Source organism: Pelodiscus sinensis, chromosome 32 (genome assembly GCF_049634645.1).
Source record: "Pelodiscus sinensis isolate JC-2024 chromosome 32, ASM4963464v1, whole genome shotgun sequence".
NCBI lineage: Eukaryota > Metazoa > Chordata > Testudines > Trionychidae > Pelodiscus > Pelodiscus sinensis.
The window spans coordinates 348,534-364,857 of record NC_134742.1 but is presented as its reverse complement, the minus strand read 5'-3'; the positions used below and the strand labels follow the sequence as shown (position 1 = coordinate 364,857).

The 16,324-nt window shown below is 55.2% G+C and overlaps 1 protein-coding gene and 2 long non-coding RNA genes across 3 annotated transcripts in view; all 3 read left to right on the top strand.

Moving 5' to 3' along the window:
• Nucleotides 1-16,324, top strand: part of LOC142823141 (uncharacterized) — a 56,786-nt gene that overhangs the window by 25,330 nt on the left and 15,132 nt on the right. The gene's annotated exons all lie outside the window — the stretch shown is intronic.
• On the top strand, nucleotides 3,812-4,902 carry LOC142823192 (uncharacterized). The gene is made up of 3 exons (XR_012898491.1): nucleotides 3,812-3,974; nucleotides 4,351-4,451; nucleotides 4,786-4,902. It is a non-coding gene; the product is annotated as an uncharacterized LOC142823192 (long non-coding RNA).
• Nucleotides 6,204-8,920, top strand: LOC142823182 (uncharacterized). The gene is made up of 4 exons (XR_012898476.1): nucleotides 6,204-6,572; nucleotides 6,718-6,838; nucleotides 7,816-7,841; nucleotides 8,765-8,920. It is a non-coding gene; the product is annotated as an uncharacterized LOC142823182 (long non-coding RNA).

The following is a 16,324-nucleotide window of genomic DNA, read 5'->3' as shown; positions in this document are numbered from 1 at the left end:
GGCAGGTATAAATATGCAGGCCAGGATCAGGCTGGAGATGACGAGGTGGATCCAATCAGGAAGGATGAGGCCCACTTCTAGTAGCTGATCTGGAGGTGTGAATTCCAAGAGAGGAGAAGCTGCTTTTGTAGTTAGCAAGCCATTCACAGTCTTTGCATAATCCTGAGCTGATGGTGTCAAATTTGCAGATGAACTGTAGCTCAGCAGTTTCTCTTTGAAGTCTGGTCCTGAAGTTTTTTTACTGCAGGATGGCTACCTTGAGATCTGCAATTGTGTGTCCAGGGAGATTGAAGTGTTCCCCTACAGGTTTTTGTATGTTGCCATTCCTAATATCTGATTTGTGTCCGTTTATTCTTTTACTTAGGGACTGTCCAGTTTGGCCGATGTATGTGGCAGAGGGGCATTGTTGGCACATGATGGCGTATATTATGTCGGTAGATGTGCAGGAGAATAAACCAGTGATGGGTTAGGTCCTGTGATGGTGTCGCTGGTGTAGATATGTGAGCAGGGTTGGCACTGAGGTTTGTTGCAAGGATTGGGTCCTGAGTTAGAGTTACTGTGGTGCGGTGCATAGTTGCTGGTGAGAATATGCTTCAGGTTGGCGGGTTGTCTGTGGGCAAGGACTGGCCTGACTCCCAAGGCCTGTGAGAGCGAGGGATCGTTGTCCAGGATGGGTTGTAGATCACGGATGACACATAGGGGAGGTTTTAGCTGAGGACTGTAGGGCTATGTCTACACTGGAGGCTTCTTGCTCAAGAACATCTTGCACAAGGGTTCTTGTGCAAAAAGTCTTGTGCAACAAAATGTCTACACTGCCATGTGCGAGCAGTGCTTTTGCACAAGAGCGCCCATGGCAGTGTGGCTGCTCTCTTGCGCAAGAGAGCTCTGGTGGCCATTTTAGCCATAGGGCTTTCTTGTGCAAGAAATCCCTGCCAAGCGTCCACACTGCGCTCTTGCGCAAGAGCCCCCTACACAAGAGGGCTTACACCTATTAAAAAAGAGCGTAGCTCATGCGCAAGAAGCCCTCTCCTACCATGCCGTACTGTACACATCGTACAGGCTTCTGGGCCTACGTCTGGCTCTGTTAATCTGTTTCCTCACTTTCTCATGTGGGTATCGTAGTTTCCAGAATGCTTGTTGAAGATCAGCTGCTAGAAGTGGGCCTCATCCTCCCTGATTGGATCCACCTCATTATCTCTAGTCTGATTCTGGCCTGCATATTTATCCCTGCCTCTGGAAATTTCCACTACATGCATCTGACAAAGTGGGTCTTTGCCCACAAAAGCTTATGCTCCTTCAGCTCTGTTCGTCTAGAAGGTGCCACAGGACTTCTCGCCGCTTTCCCCAAAACAACAATTTCCAAACAGTGCTGTTCCTCTTCCGAAGCAGGAGTTATTTCAAAATAACAAGGGTAGTGGCACCCTCTGATACCGGAGGGGATCTCAGACCCTGCTTTACGGTCCGATGTGTAGAAATTCACCTCCCCCATGTTATGTATAATCCTTCTGCAGAAGTGGAGCTGAATGTTTCTTTTTCTTTTCCCTTCCAGGTGACTAAAAAGGGCTGGAGGCAAAGGTGAGTTTGTGAAGTTCCCTGGGATGCGGGAGGGGTCTCTGGGGGAAGATCCCTGTTCCACACCCCCCCCCCCGTGTAAAGAAAGCTCGGCAGCGTGGGACAGCGCTGGGGGTTAGATCCTGATTTTTCCCTCTGCAATCTGGAGTCACTTTGCCTTGCTACCAGGCACGTGCGTGAGTCTGGAAAGGAAAGCAAAGGAAGGAAGAAATTGTAGATTTTCCCATGATTTAGCCACATCTCTGCTAAATCCCATGTAGCCATTTGTATCGTTGTTACAAGGTATTTGATTCTCTTGCTTCCTCTTCTGCCCCCGAGAACTTGCCGTGCCCCTGGGTAAAGAGGGGAGACACTGACGAGAGTGGTCGCTCTGCGCAGGTTTGAAGCTCTCGCTTCTCAGCCCCAGCCACATGAACCTGACTGGAGGGGCCATGGAAGGGGAATCAACACAGGGAGCGAGTTACGAGAATGCCAAGGTAACCGATGGGCCCGGTGCCTGCGCATGAGGCTTGGGGGGGGGGGGGGGGAGGGGGTTATGGAGCTACCAGGGTGGATCAGCACCTCCGAGCGCTGGGTCCGTGTTTGAGTAACTGGACTTGCAGCCCCCGATCTCTCTGCTCGGCCCCTCCCTGCAAAGCCCAATCGGTCACCATTTGTCCAGGGAAATGCTGCCCTTGTCCCTGTTCCTGGATCCTGAAGAGTCCCCTCATTCTCGGCCTCCTTATACCTCCAGCAGCCAGCCAGCCTGGGCCCTGTTACCCTGCTGGGGTTCGGGTGTTCGACAGTCACAGGAAATGTCCACCTTAGACACTCTCCTTCCCTTACGGCCTGTTTGTGCCCGCCCCAGTCTCCCAGATCGGCACTCCGGCTGCACAGCACCCAGCCACACGCAGCCTGTTTTCGACTGCTATCACATCGGGGTCCCTGGTGATTTTCTGCCATGGTGAACTCACAGGTCTCTGTCGATGCTGAGAGCCGGAAGGGTGCTTGCGTCGACTTGTGCAGTGAATGACCATGGCCGACCCAGAGGGACCCCGAATCCAATAAGGATGGAAGGGGCCCAGCCAGGTTTATTGCTCAGCCAAGTGCAGTCAGAGCTGCCCGTGGACTCTACCGAACCACGACACGTGACCCCGTGAGAATGGACTGACTCCATCAATGGGAAACTGACCCTGGCTCGCAGGGTGGGAGATTTTGGAGGTTGGGAGTGTGTAGCCGGGCAGGAGCGACACGCAGCCGGGAGCAGGTGCCAATAACCCACCATCCATTCACTGGCAGGGAGGGAACCCGGCAGCGAGCCAGTGGCTGAGACACAAGAGGAGAAACAGGAGGAGACGGGGAGTCATGTCGTTCGTGTCTGTGAAGAGGCTTCTACACCTAAATATGGACTTGACCAGGCATCCCTGGACCCAGGATCTCACATGATCAGTGACACACGAGAGGGCGCTGAGCCCAAGGTACAAACTAACAATGTTGTGTGAATACTCCCGGTGCTGAGTGGGGAACTCTGTTGGCTCCGTCGGTGCCTGGCTGGCGCGCGTGGGCCATTGGGCAGCGCCACCTCGTACCTCTTGGCGTTCTAGCAGCCTGGTATCCCATGACCCATGCGGAGGGGGGAGAGGAGAAAGGAAACGGGGGCTGAGCCGTGAGCATGTTCCACAGCCCACAGGGGTCCGGCGTCGCCGCGTTTTCTCCCTTCTCCGCGGGCCGGGCAGTGACAGCGCAAACGCTCTGGGACCAGACGCTCAGACCCCTTTGGATTTAGCAGCGTCCCAGAGCTGCAGGGGGTCCCGTCAGCGTGCGGCTGGGCCGGCCCCCGGCGCGGCAATTGCTCCTGGCCTCGGGAGCTTTGAGATCTGCACCCAGAGGGGGTCGTGCTGAGACCGGGCCCGTTCTGCCGCAGGGGCTGGGGGGGGGGGGGGAGGGGTTGTGCTGCAAATGTGGCACCCAGGAAATAAGTCCCAAAGAAGCCAGATTTCAAATGGGTTTTTTCCAAATTCCAGACAGAGTCAGCAAACAAACACAGCTCCCCCAGCTTAGCCCCCTGAGCCCTCAAACCACCAAGCAACCCTGCAGGAGAGTACCCTGAGGCCAGCCCCACATGGCAGGCAAACAGAGCCAGCAGGAAAACCGCCTCTCTCAACCCACCCCTCTTGCACCCAGCCAACCAACAAGTAGCTCCCACCCCACACACCTCCCTCGCCTGCAGCCCTGCCCGGCTGTAGCCCCTCGGCGGGGAGGTGGGAACAGAGTCCAGCGCCGGGAGGGCCCAGGGGCTGGTTGGGGCCTCTGAGTCTGAGACTCTCCCACGTCCCCGGTTCACGTAGAACATTCTCCTGGAATCTAAACGCCTCTTCCTTTCTGTTTCCCGGCCAGGCGGGCGTGAAGACCCTCGCCAACAGGTGGGTTTGTGACTTGCTCTGCAGCGCTCGCCCTGCCCCCTGGGGATCACAGCATGAAGAGCTGTGGATGGGGGTAAAGAGACCCAGAACTAGATCCTGTCCCATCTCCTCCACCCCTGCCCCGCTCTGTTCCCCATCAGCACGAGGGTGTTTAGCGTTTACTCGGGTCATTTCAGCCCTTGGGGGAGGTGGGAGGGAGGGGAGGGGACAGGAAACGAGGGACGTGCTATTCATGGCTGGTGCCATTCGGCGTTGCCTCCCCGCTGACTCTCCCGTCCCCCTGTGACCCCCGGGCCAGGAGCTCAACGTCCCTCCCTAGCGCTGGTGGGTGGGTGGTGAGAAGGCGCCAAGAGATGACGGGAGATTCTGTGACTAGGTTTGACCAGTTGCTGTCTCAAAGCTCGGTGGGGAGAAGGAAGGCCAGTGTCTCTTCTGCAGGGCAAGGGGCCGCCCAGACGGAGTCGGGGGGTGACACAGGTGAGCCGGGGCCCTGCTCCGTGGGAAGGTGCCGTGGGCTGGGTTTGGTGCTTGGCTCTGTTACGGGAACGGGGCCTCCCCGGGCGAGTGACGGGGGGGGACAGAAAGGGGCCCTTTCCTAACCACCATGTCTCTATTACGCCTCCCTCCAACAAATCCCCTCTCGAGCTGCTCTCTCGCTCAGAGCACCCAGCATTCCAAGGACGTCCGCTGGTGAGATTTAGCGGGTTGGAAAGTTTGGTCTGACGGGTGGAGGGGATTGTTGTTTTGGGGGCTCGGGGACGTGGGTGGCAGCAGGAAGAGGAAACGCTCCAGCCCCTTGTGTCACCCTCAGGAGGCGGAGGACAAGTGTCTGAGGAACAGAAGGAGGCTGCCGCTTGTGTCCAAAGCCATGCTCCATTCCCTAGGCCTAACAGAGGAAGGAGCTCTGTGCCTGCCTCCCAGGTGCACAAGCAGGTATGTCGTGGGCAGGTCGGTTGCCTGGTGGTCCCGCCGGGACTCTGCTCAGATTCAGAGGGAGAGGCCAACATTGGCTGCTAGGCGCTCGCTCAGCCAGCCCAGCACCCAGAGGTAGAAGCGGAAGAGGATTCCTTACGGGGAATTGTCCCCAGGTCAGGGATCATGCGCCAGTATTTTAGGGGCTGTGGTGCACAATGCCACAGCTACGGCTGAGTTCAGATTTGCACCGAAAGGGGGAATCCGTCCCTCTCCCTCAGAATGTATTTATTTAGCTGTCAAATTTGATAGAATTATTATTCAGGGAGGAGTTGAATTTAGGTGCATCACAAAGACTGATTCTTCACCCTCAGGTAGCGTTAAATCTCCCTGAAATCTCGTTCCTGTGCCGCAGTTTCAAGACATTACTTTGTAATTAATCGTAGTTACTAATGACTGTTGCACCTCATTATTGCGAGTCTAGTCAGGGCCACGTCATTGTGTAGCTGTAGTCATTGTGACGTCAGAGGTAACTCAGCCAATCGTCACCTTCCCGCACTGATTTATTTGCATACTCTTATTGATTGGCAGGAGCCTGTGGAGGGAAGGGGAGTGCACAGGAGAGGGGGGTGCTCCTGGATAGAGGCTGGGATGCTCATCACAGACAAGGATCATGGGAGCGGTTCCATGGCTCTAGGCCGGATGCGCCAGCCCCTCCCCCAAGTTGCAGACTTTTCCTAAGGTGGTCCCTGCTGGATATATTGACTGGGCCCAGGCCAGGCCCAGCTGTCAGTGCAGCAGCAGCACAAGGGGCTTCCAGAACAGCTGTGTGTGAAGGGGATGGGGAGCTGGGCAGGCCCCATTCAGCCCCCTGCTGCCAGCCTCAGCCCCAGGCCAAGCACATGGCTCCTGAGAGTTATTAAGCCAAAAAAAAAAAAAAAAAAAAAAAAACCCAACACCAGCATGGCCCCTTTAAGAAATACTTTTGAAGCTTTTGGGCCCTAACAGGCTGCTAACGGCCATCTTGTCTCCCTGCTCTGGGCCAGACAGCTCCCCTGCAGAACCAAGAAGCCAATCAGAAAGGACTGAACATTTCAGGTGTTCGCTATTTTCTGATTTTTTTTACGAGATAGGAGGCGATAATACTGGGCTGTCCGGGTCAATACCGGACACCTGGCAACCCTACACATGGCCCCCGGCAGCCCCTCCCCACTCTGGGGCAGTGCAGGGATTGCCTGCTGAGCAGACAGTGCTGCTGGGAGGGGCCCTCAGCAGAGATTGAAGGTGGGAGGTGCTGGGCAGGCTGCCCTGCCCCACAGGGCGATGTCTGGGGCTGGCTAGAGCGGGGAGCTGAGCTCTGCCCCTCCCGCAGCCTGCTTGGCTAGAGACCCCCAGCCCCACCCCCTGCTGCCGGCCCCCCTCTGCCTGGTGAGCCGGGGCTGCCCAGGCTGGGGGCAAAGGGCAGGGGCTGCCCGGCCGGGCGCGGAGGCTGAGTCTGACCCGAGGGCTGGGACAGGCCGGGAGCAGCCTGGGACCAATCCCAGCCCGGAGACAAAGCCGGGGGGGCTCTGGGGGCCAGAGGGCGACACGTCCCCAGGGCAGGGGCAGAACCCTCCTGCCGAGCGAAATCTGAACCCTCGTCTCTCTGCTTCCCCCCTAGGCGGATGCACCATCCCGCGGTGACAGGTGGGTTTGTCTCCCTGCCACCCCCCTGTCCCCCTGAATCCCTGGGGCTGCCGTTGGCAAGGCCCCTGCTTCCCCCCCCTCCCCGGGGAACCGGGTGTCCCTGCCTGGAACAGGCAGCGAGAGTGACAGCCAATCTCCTGTCCAGCCTGCAGGGTCAGAGCGCTCAGAGCCCGGTGAGCCCAGAGCTACCTTCTGACAGAAGGAAGACAGCCAGTCTCTCTCCTAAAAGGGGTGTGGTCCGGCTGCCTGTGCTGCGGGGTGTGCAGGTGAGGAAAGGGGCCCTGCCCCGGGGGGGGTGTTCACTGGGTCCCCACATTCCTTAGGGCCTGGCCACTGGGACTCAGGGGCTGCAGAACGGAGCCAGCCCCCCCCCCCCCCGGTGCCCGCGCTGGTTTTCCATCGGGGGGGGGACACTCCACTCGCTGGTGTTTGCTCCGGAGTAAAGGCCGTGCCCCCCCCCCCCGTCTCTTCCCCGGGGGAAGCTCTGGGACTTCAGGCTTCTTCTGTTCTCTTGGGGCCACCTGCCCCTCCCCCGCCAGTCACAAGGACGAGGCGCTCGGGCTCCCCACTGCTCCAGGGGGCCTTTACGCGGCCCCGAAACTCAGTGGCTGCACCTGGGTGTGGGAGGCAGCCTGGGAGAGCCCCTGTCTGTCCGGCGGGCAGCCTGTCCGTCACCTGGCCCCACAGGTGGAAGGGGGGAGTCTCGGGGATCCCCAGGGGCTCAGATCCTGGGGGTGGAGACAGGGGGACCAGACAGCAACCAGAGCGGGGGGAGGGGCAATAGGCGCCTGTACAAGACAAAGCCCCGAATCCCAGCACGGTCCCTGCAGCATCCGGTCAGCTGGTCACCCTGACTGTAAAACTTACTAGTAATAGAGAGGTAGGCGTGTTAGTCTGATAATCTGCAAAAGCGACGAGGAGTCCTGTGGCACCTTATAGACTACATGCATCTGACGAAGTGGGTTTTTTCCCACAAAAGCTTATGCTCCTTCAGCTCTGTTCGTCTAGAAGGTGCCACAGGACTTCTCGCCGCTTTCCCCAAAACAACAATTTCCAAACAGTGCTGTTCCTCTTCCGAAGCAGGAGTTATTTCAAAATAACAAGGGTAGTGGCACCCTCTGAGACCGGAGGGGATCTCAGACCCTGCTTTACGGTCCGATGTGTAGAAATTCACCTCCCCCATGTTATGTATAATCCTTCTGCAGAAGTGGAGCTGAATGTTTCTTTTTCTTTTCCCTTCCAGGTGACTAAAAAGGGCCGGAGGCAAAGGTGAGTTTGTGAAGTTCCCTGGGATGCGGGAGGGGTCTCTGGGGGAAGATCCCTGTTCCACACCCCCCCCCCCCCCCCGTGTAAAGAAAGCTCGGCAGCGTGGGACAGCGCTGGGGGTTAGATCCTGATTTTTCCCTCTGCAATCTGGAGTCACTTTGCTTTGCTACCAGGCACGTGCGTGAGTCTGGAAAGGAAAGCAAATTGTAGATTTTTCCATGATTTGGCCACATCTTTGCTAAATCCCATGTCCCTGTGTTAGCCATTTGTTCCATTGTTACAAGGTGTTTGCTCCTCTTGCTTCCTCTTCTTCCCCCAAGAACTTGCTGTGTCCCTGGGTAAAGAGGGGAGACACTGACGGGAGTGGTCGCTCTGTGCAGGTTTGAAGCTCCGGTCTGTCCGGCCGGCAGCCTGTCCGTCACCTGGCCCCACAGGTGGAAGAGGGGTATCTCGGCGATCCCCAGGGGCTCAGATCCAGGGGGTGGAGATGGGGGACCAGCTAGCAACCAGAGCGGGGGGGGGGGGGGAGAGGGCAATAGGAGCCTGTACAAGACAAAGCCCCGAATCCCAGCACGGTCCCTGCAGCATCCGGCCAGCTGGTCACCCTGACTGTAAAACTTACTAGTAATAGAGAGATAGCCGTGTTAGTCTGATCATGGGAAAACAAAAGGAAAAACTATGCGGCACTTTAAAGACTAACAGGATGGTTTAATAGGTGATGAGCTTTCATATATTCTAATACTTTTTTCATTGTATTCCTTTGGTATATATGGTCATGCCAGTTCCCTTTCAGAATATGATCTGAGGAAGTGGGTCTGGCCCACGAAAGCTCATCACCTATTAAACCATCTTGTTAGTTTTAAAGTGCTGCATCATTTTTCCTTTTGTAAAAACTGACTCTCTCTCTCTCCCCCCCCCCCCCCAAGTGGAGGTGACTCTGGACTCAGCCACGGCCCATCCCCGGCTCGTCCTGTCTGAGGATCGGAAAAGTGTGGAACATGGATACAAACAGCAGGATCTGCCCGACAACCCTGAGAGATTTGACTCTTCTGTTTGTGTGCTCGGGTCAGAGGGGTTCACCTCGGGCAGTCGTTACTGGGAGGTGGAGATGGGACCGAGGGGAAGCTGGACAACCGGAGTTGCCAGAGACTCAGTGCAGAGGAAGGGAAACATCCAACTGAATCTTGACTTTATGTTTTGGGCTCTCCGAGGTCCCCAGGAAGGTCGGCGTTTATCTGGACTATGAAAGGGGAGAGGGGAGATTTTACAACGCTGAGACCATGGCTCTGATCTCCTATCGCACTGACACACTCACTGGGAGACTTGTCCCTTTCTTCCGCCTCTGGACTAGAGGATCCCGTATCTCGTTGTCCCCGTGCCAGATGTGAGCATTTCACTGCCCCGCAGAGCCGTGTAGAACAGACACACGGACGGCAGCTGCTCATTCATAGACACCAGGTTACGGCTCCGGGTGCAAGTCGACAGCTGGTGTCTGAGCGCTCACGTTGTATTTTCCTCTTCACAGATGGGAGTGTTAGGGATTGTGTGAACTCTTGTGTTACCGTTTTTGAAGACAATTTGTAGGTTTATTAAATACTAACTGTAACTACTGTTTCCTGTCTTTCACTCACTACTTGACTGGCAGCACAGCTGCGGGCCGTTCTGCCCTGAAATGCTGGGTCTGGCTTCTGACACAGTTTGTTGAAAACACTGGTTGGGTGTTTCCTTTCTTGGGCTGTTACGCTGGGCTCACCAGGGGGTGCTGGTCTAGACACTGCTCCTCATTTCCCCTTGCAAACTAAGTTGTGTCTTTTAATAACTCTGTTGTCCTTTGTGTGGAGTGAACTGTCCATTGTGTCAAGTATCAGAGGGGTCGCCGTGTTAGTCTGAATCTGCAAAAGCGACGAGGAGTCCTGTGGCACCTTATAGACTAACTGAAGTGTAGAAGCATAAGCTTTCGTGGGCATGCATCTGACGAAGTGGGTCTTTGAAAGCTTATGCTCCTACACTTCAGTTAGTCTAGAACAGTGGTCCCCAACCTTTATGGGCTCCCGGGCGCCCGGGGGCGGGGCCACTCACGCGCCGGGCGCCCGGGGGCGGGGCCACTCACGCGCCGTGCGTCCTGGGGCACCCCCGACCCTGCTCTGCTGGTGGATGCAGGGAGGTGCTGGCAGGGGTCTCACTGGTCGGGAAATGCCTCAATCTCTTGGCCATTGGTTGCCTTGCAAAGCCCACATGTGGGGCAGGTCCCAGCAGGCAGCTGGGATGGGGGAGGTGTTTGGAGAGGGCCGGGGGAGATGGGATGGGCGGGGACAGTCTGATTTGTAACACATGCGGAGGTGGTCCTGTTTTACTGTGGCGTGGGTTTGGCCGGGCTGCTTTGGGGTGGGTTTTGCGTTGCACCATCCAATGGCTGGGGAGAGGAGGTTTCTGTAGCCCCTCGTCTCTACATCCCAGAATGTGACTACAGCCCATCACTGCGCACGGGACAGCTATGCAGCCTAGCCAGGGCCGGGTTAGCACAGGGGCCTTAGTGCCTGCATCCCAGTGCCCCAGGCTAAGGGGGCTCCACAAGGTGATCTGTGGGTCACCAGAAGTCCAGATCTCTTGCAGGGCCCTTTAGCCTGGTGCCTGGCCTGCTAAGGCCCCTGTGTTAATCCAGCCCTGATGGGTCATTTATCTCAGGGGGTGGCGCAATTGTGGGATGTAGAATTATCGGCTTGGTGCCGAGTCCAAACGCCTGTTTGTTCAGTGGCTAAGCCTGTGACTTTGGATCACTCCTACGCAAGTGGGCTTACACCTGTTGAAAAAGAGTGTAACTCTTGCGCAAGGAGCCCTCTCTTCCCACGCCGGACTGTAAATTTATTTGCGCAAGAGCAGGCGGGCAGTGTGGACGCTCTGCGGATTTTTGCGCAAGAATGGCCGTACTTGCGCAAGAAGCGGCGAGTGTAGACACAGCCTTAGTGCCAGGGCTCGGCTCTCAGAGCCAGGCCTGCAGCTTTTCTGCATTGAGTAAAATCTGACCTGCCTTAAAGTCTCCTTGTCCAGCTCCTGCAGCCTTTCTCTGAACTAGCTGGGCGCTTGGCTAAGGCAAGGGGCAGATGTTCAAAGGCATTTGGGTGCCTCCAGGTTGAGAGGGGCACCTAGGCTGGGACTCACTGGGGGGACGTCGGTGTCAGTTACTGGTTTGGGGGTGGTCCTTCCTAGTGGTGAGAGCAGGAGTCAGCAGTCAGGAATCAACCCATAGTCAGGGGGCAGCGCTGGAGTCAGGTGGCAGCCGTGTTAGCCCAGGGCCGGCTGTAGTGAAACGGACTTCAGCCCTGTGTAGACACGCCGAGGGGCTTGTCCTCACTTGAAGCACGTCCCCAGGCAGAGCTGCGGCTGCCCCACGTCTCTGCAGGCCCTGCCTAGGGCAACGGGCGGTGGCTCCTGTAGGCGCAGGTCACACACCTGAGCGGCAGCCAGCGCGACAGAGGAACTCTCCCTGCCACACGGCCCTGTCCGCACTGGGACGTCGGTCGGCCTCACCCCCGCTCAGTGGGGGCCTGTCACAGCCCTGAGCCGTGTCGCTGGGCTGGGCTTTCAGTGCAGAGCCGGCCTCGGCCACGGGAAGAATTCTTCCAGCCGCCCGGCCACCAGCTCCCGAGGGGAGAATTAACAACAGCCACGGGAACCTTTCCTTGGTGGAGCAAGGAGCTCTCCCCGCTTCCGTGAGTGCCTGAAGATGATCCCTAACGGCTCAGATAGCTCCTCAGTCGGGTTATATTATATTACTTCTCTAAGTAATATTTAACCTGTTCTTTCCCTATTTAACCAGAGATCCTACCTCAGCATCTTAAAATGAGTTAGGAGAAAAATTGTTCTGCTTGGCCTCTGGGGATAGAACAAGAAGCAAGGGGCTTAAACTGCAGCAAGGGAGGTTGAGGTTGGACATTAGGAAAAACTTCCTGCCTGTCCGGATGGTGAAACACTGGAATAAGTTGCCCAGGGAGGTTGTGGAGTCTTCATCCCTGGAGATGTTGAAGAGCAGGTTGGACAGACACCTGTCAGGGATGGGCTAGATGGTCCTTGGCCCTGCCATGAGGGCAGGGGACTGGCCTTGATGCCTCTTGAGGTCCCTCCTAGTTCTAGGAGTCTATGCATCTGTGAGTCTATGATTTTCACTGGAGTTCACTGGTTAGATGTCCCCTCGCTGCTATCCTTTGTGGTGAAAACTGAAACGAAATGTCATTTAGCGCTTCTGGTATTTCCACATTTTCTACTATTGTCTTTTCTCAATGACCGAGCGGTGGGCCTGCCCTGTCCTGAATCTTTATCTTCTTTCCATTGTATTCGTAGAAAGTTTTTTTGCTTAACCTATGTGCCACTACTTAATTTAAACTCATTTTGGGCTTTGGCCTTTCTAGTTTTGTTCCTATATGCTCGTGTGGTGTTGTTTTTATATTAACCCTTCATAATCTGGTCGGGCTTCAACTTTCTATCGGACCCTTTTTAAAAATGTCAGACCATGGAAGATCTGGTTAAGCCAGGGTGGTCTCTTGCCGTACTTCCTATCTGTGCTGTGCAGTGAGATAGTTTGCTCTGGTTTCCTTAATAACGTCCCTTTGAAACACGTCCAGCTATCTCCACTTGTGTGTGTTGGGAAAGTCTGCCTGCTTGAAACCCACGACCCCGGTTCTGCAGTTTTCCCTCTGCCTGTCCCTTAGAGTCACAAATGCTGCCATTTCGAGATCGCTTTCACCTGGTCCCCCCCAGACCATCCTCGCCCCTCGCTGCTCTCTCCCCCTTCTGCAATAAAACCTTTGCCATGGAGGGGCTCCGTGAGAGAAGCTTCTCTATCTTCCTGACAGGCCAAAGGTATCTGTTCTGTGTCTGGCTTCATGGGCCAATAAAATGCACAGGGACCTTTGGCCTGACACGATACCTGAGGGGTGAGGCACCTTCCTGCCGCCAGACGGACATGTTAGGAGGTATGTGAGGGCGGCAGGGAACTTCTTCATCCTCTCCTGGAAAGCACCATGGTGGCTGCAGAGTGTGTAAAGAACCTTAAGGCCGAACTCACCTGTCCCATCTGTCAGGAGTTATTCCTGGACCCTGTGACGAGTGCGTGTGGACACAGCTTCTGCCGGGAATGTATCACCCGGCTCTGCCAGGGTTGCAAACACGTTGCCTGTCCTCTGTGCAAAAAAAAACTTCAAAAGGGAAAGTTACGGCCCAACCGGGAGCTGAGGAACATTGTGGAGTTCTTAAGGTCGCAACCAGTGGAGGAGCCGAGAGGCGGGAACATGTGTGAGCCACACCGACGGCCTTTGCAACTCTACTGCACAGAGGACCAGACCCTCATCTGCCTGGTGTGCAGGGAGTCCCAGGCTCACCGAGGTCACACGGTGGCTCCCGTGGAGGAGGCTGTCCAGGAGTACTGGGTAGGCACCGTTATTTAGTTTTATTCATTAAACTCCAGGGGGGAAATAAACATGTTTTTCCCTTTAATAGAAAGGGCCACGTTTTCAGAGAGGGGTGGGAGCCCCCAGTGCTCAAATCCCCGTGTTCTCACAGGGCCCAGTGTTCTTAGGCCTTTCCTGTGGTGAATTCTGCCGTGCACAGGAAGGTGAGTGATTTCCCAGAGAGGCAATGGGCCCCTGGGATCCAGCTGTGAGACCAACTGAGGACGTCTGTGCTCTAACTGAACAACAAAGGGCCAGGGAGCACCTTGGGGTGTGTCTACACAGCACGCTCATTTTGAGATAAATTATTTTGGCATTTTTCTAAAATAGGTTATTTTAAAATAGCACATATACACTTCAGGGAAGCCTCCAAATTAATCTAAGGCAGGGTCCCCTAATGTGGGTGCACTGCCTCGATTTAGAGCCCCTGGAGGCCCGGGGCAGTAATTACTTTGAGTGGCCATGGGGCAGGAGCTACTTTGGAATAGCGACAGTGGAGCGTCCACACTCCTGCAATTCTGAAATAGCTATTGCGGAAGCGGCGTTATTCCTCATGGAATGCAGTTTGCAGATTTTGAAAGAAGCTGCCCGTTATTTTGATATTATTTTGAAAGAATGGAATTGCTGTGTAGATCAATGTTTCTTAAACTTTTTAAGACCAAGGAACACCAAACAATTTTTTTAAGGGGAACACAAAGGATTTTGTTGTTCAGGGGGGAAAAAAAGCCCCCAGAAAAAGTTGAGGAAAAAAAAGGAGATTTGTCCCTTTAAGGTCAGCCATTTTGATTTCTGCTCTCTGTGGCACACCTCCACTTTGAGATACACTGGTGTAGGCACTCGTATTGTTATTTCGAAATAACTATGCTATGTGGATGCAACCTGGGGCACTAATGTATTTATCTTATTTGGTAAGCTACAGCTTACGGCTTCAGATGCTTGATGTGAAGTGGGTTGTATCTCACTGAGTTCTGCCCGGCTAAATCTGTGAGTCTCTCAGGTGCCTCAGGACTCCGCGTTGTTTTGGCAGATACAGGCGAACGCGGCTGCCCCGCTCCCTCTGCAATCTGTGTCCCAGTTGACCCTCCTACCAACTGGCTGGTCGCACTGACCTTGTACTGCCCTGGCTATAGGGGAAGGCCGTGGAATTTCCCCCTGGCGTGTGTCGTGTGCGGCCAAACTAATAGTAGCTGCAAAATCAACTGTAAACCTGAGCGGTTGTTAAGACAGACAGTGGCAGGGCTGTAAATGGAGACTTGGCTCCCGGAGGCGAGATCTTTCTCTTCGCTGTTTGCTCTGGAGAAGGAATTCATTTTTTAAAGCCCTTCAGTGTATAGAGCTGCTGGACTGATGCCGCGTTTCCCGGTATAGTTAGAGATCCACTTCTGAGTGTGCACAGACCTGCCCTGCCAATTACTGTGTGAAGCACAAAGACCCTGTCTAGCTGTACATGCCATGCACTGAAAAGCAGAGACCGATTTCCCAAAGCGCAATAGGTATGGACAGTAACTGCCCAGAACTCCTTAGCACAGAGTCCAGGCTGCCCAGGGATTCCTCAGAAAACTAAGAGACCAAATGTCTCTCTCTCTCTATCTATCAATCTATAATTTTTCCTGTGGGATGACAGTGTGAGGTCATCATATCACTCTGCGTCCTGCCTTCTGCCTCCAGCCTCAGCCACGCAGCTTCTTCCCTTCCTCCCTCCCAACATGCTTTGGGGTTGGGGCTTTCACGGCCTCATCCCGGTGGTTGGGAGTGGGGAGAGCTGGGGCTTCCTACCTCCAGAGAAAGGGGGGCTGGTAAGCACAATGAGCGAGAGACGGGGGGGGGGGGGGGGGGGGGGAGGACATAGCCTGCAGGTAAATCCTTAAAAAGAAGAAGATACAAACCCAAGGTTCCCCCGACTCCTCCAGCCCCCACTTAGCTCTGCAGCATCCGAGTTTGGACACCTGCTGCCAAGGGAGGGGAGGCTGCGAGGGGCAGGTACTGGGATCAGCAGCAGCAGCAGCAACCGGAGGCCTTGGCAGGTCAGAATGGGAGGGGCCCTGCACTCCCCCCTCTCAGCAGGCCCCAACATGATGCAGCTTTAATCAGGCCAGAAAACATCTGCCTGTCCCAGCCCCACACGATGGCTGACACATGAGCTGGCCAGCAGCACAAACCATGTTGTTCTGTAACTTTTATTTTATTTTATGTTTTATTTCTGAAGGAAACAATAAGAACACACCTGGCGGGAATCGAGTCCACATATGGGAAAGTGCACCCGCTTGTGAGCAGGGACCGGAAACACCTTTCCCCCAGCGCGGGAGAGGAAGTGCACAAGAGACTGACAAGACTCGCTGACAATGTAGCGACTCTGTTCAAGGTAAACTCCTCTGCAGAAACAGGCTGCCCCAAACAGGGACCCCTCAGTAACCCAGCATAGGCGAGCGCAGCACATTTCATTAGGGTGCGCACCCAAAGAATTTTTTTAAATGTACTTTGACCCCCATTAGCCACGCCTCTGGAGGTAACACTTTAGGGGCAAGGGGGACACAAGACCAAAAGTAAAAGGTGTCACGTGACCCCCCCCCAAGGACTTTTCCCACCATCCTTCTACCAATAGGGATTAGTTTGGCCCTCATCAAACCCCCATCATGCAACTAACCTGCATTTGCATTACCCCAATGTGTGTAACATTAACTCGGGGGCGGAGAGGCTGAGGGAAGTGTCCCCTCTAAGAATTTCCTCCCATGAGCAGAATGAATTTTGTGTTGTGCACCAGCACTGAGTTAATGGGGCTTGTTTGGATGTGCCACTGTGGCACCCACGTTATTAATAGATATCTTATAAACCTCGACCTTTTCCCTCTGCTGCCCTGTCTCCTCCCCTTGCTCCATCAGCTCCCCTGGTGCCTGCTGCCCCCCAACTCCTCACCCTCCTCTGCTGTCCTGACTCCTGCCCTTCTCACTGCCCTCAGCCTTCCTGAGACCTGCCCCCTCCACCAGCCCTTCTCTCCCCCCTGTGCCCACTTCTCCAGTAGCCCCACTCTGATCATGTGAGCTA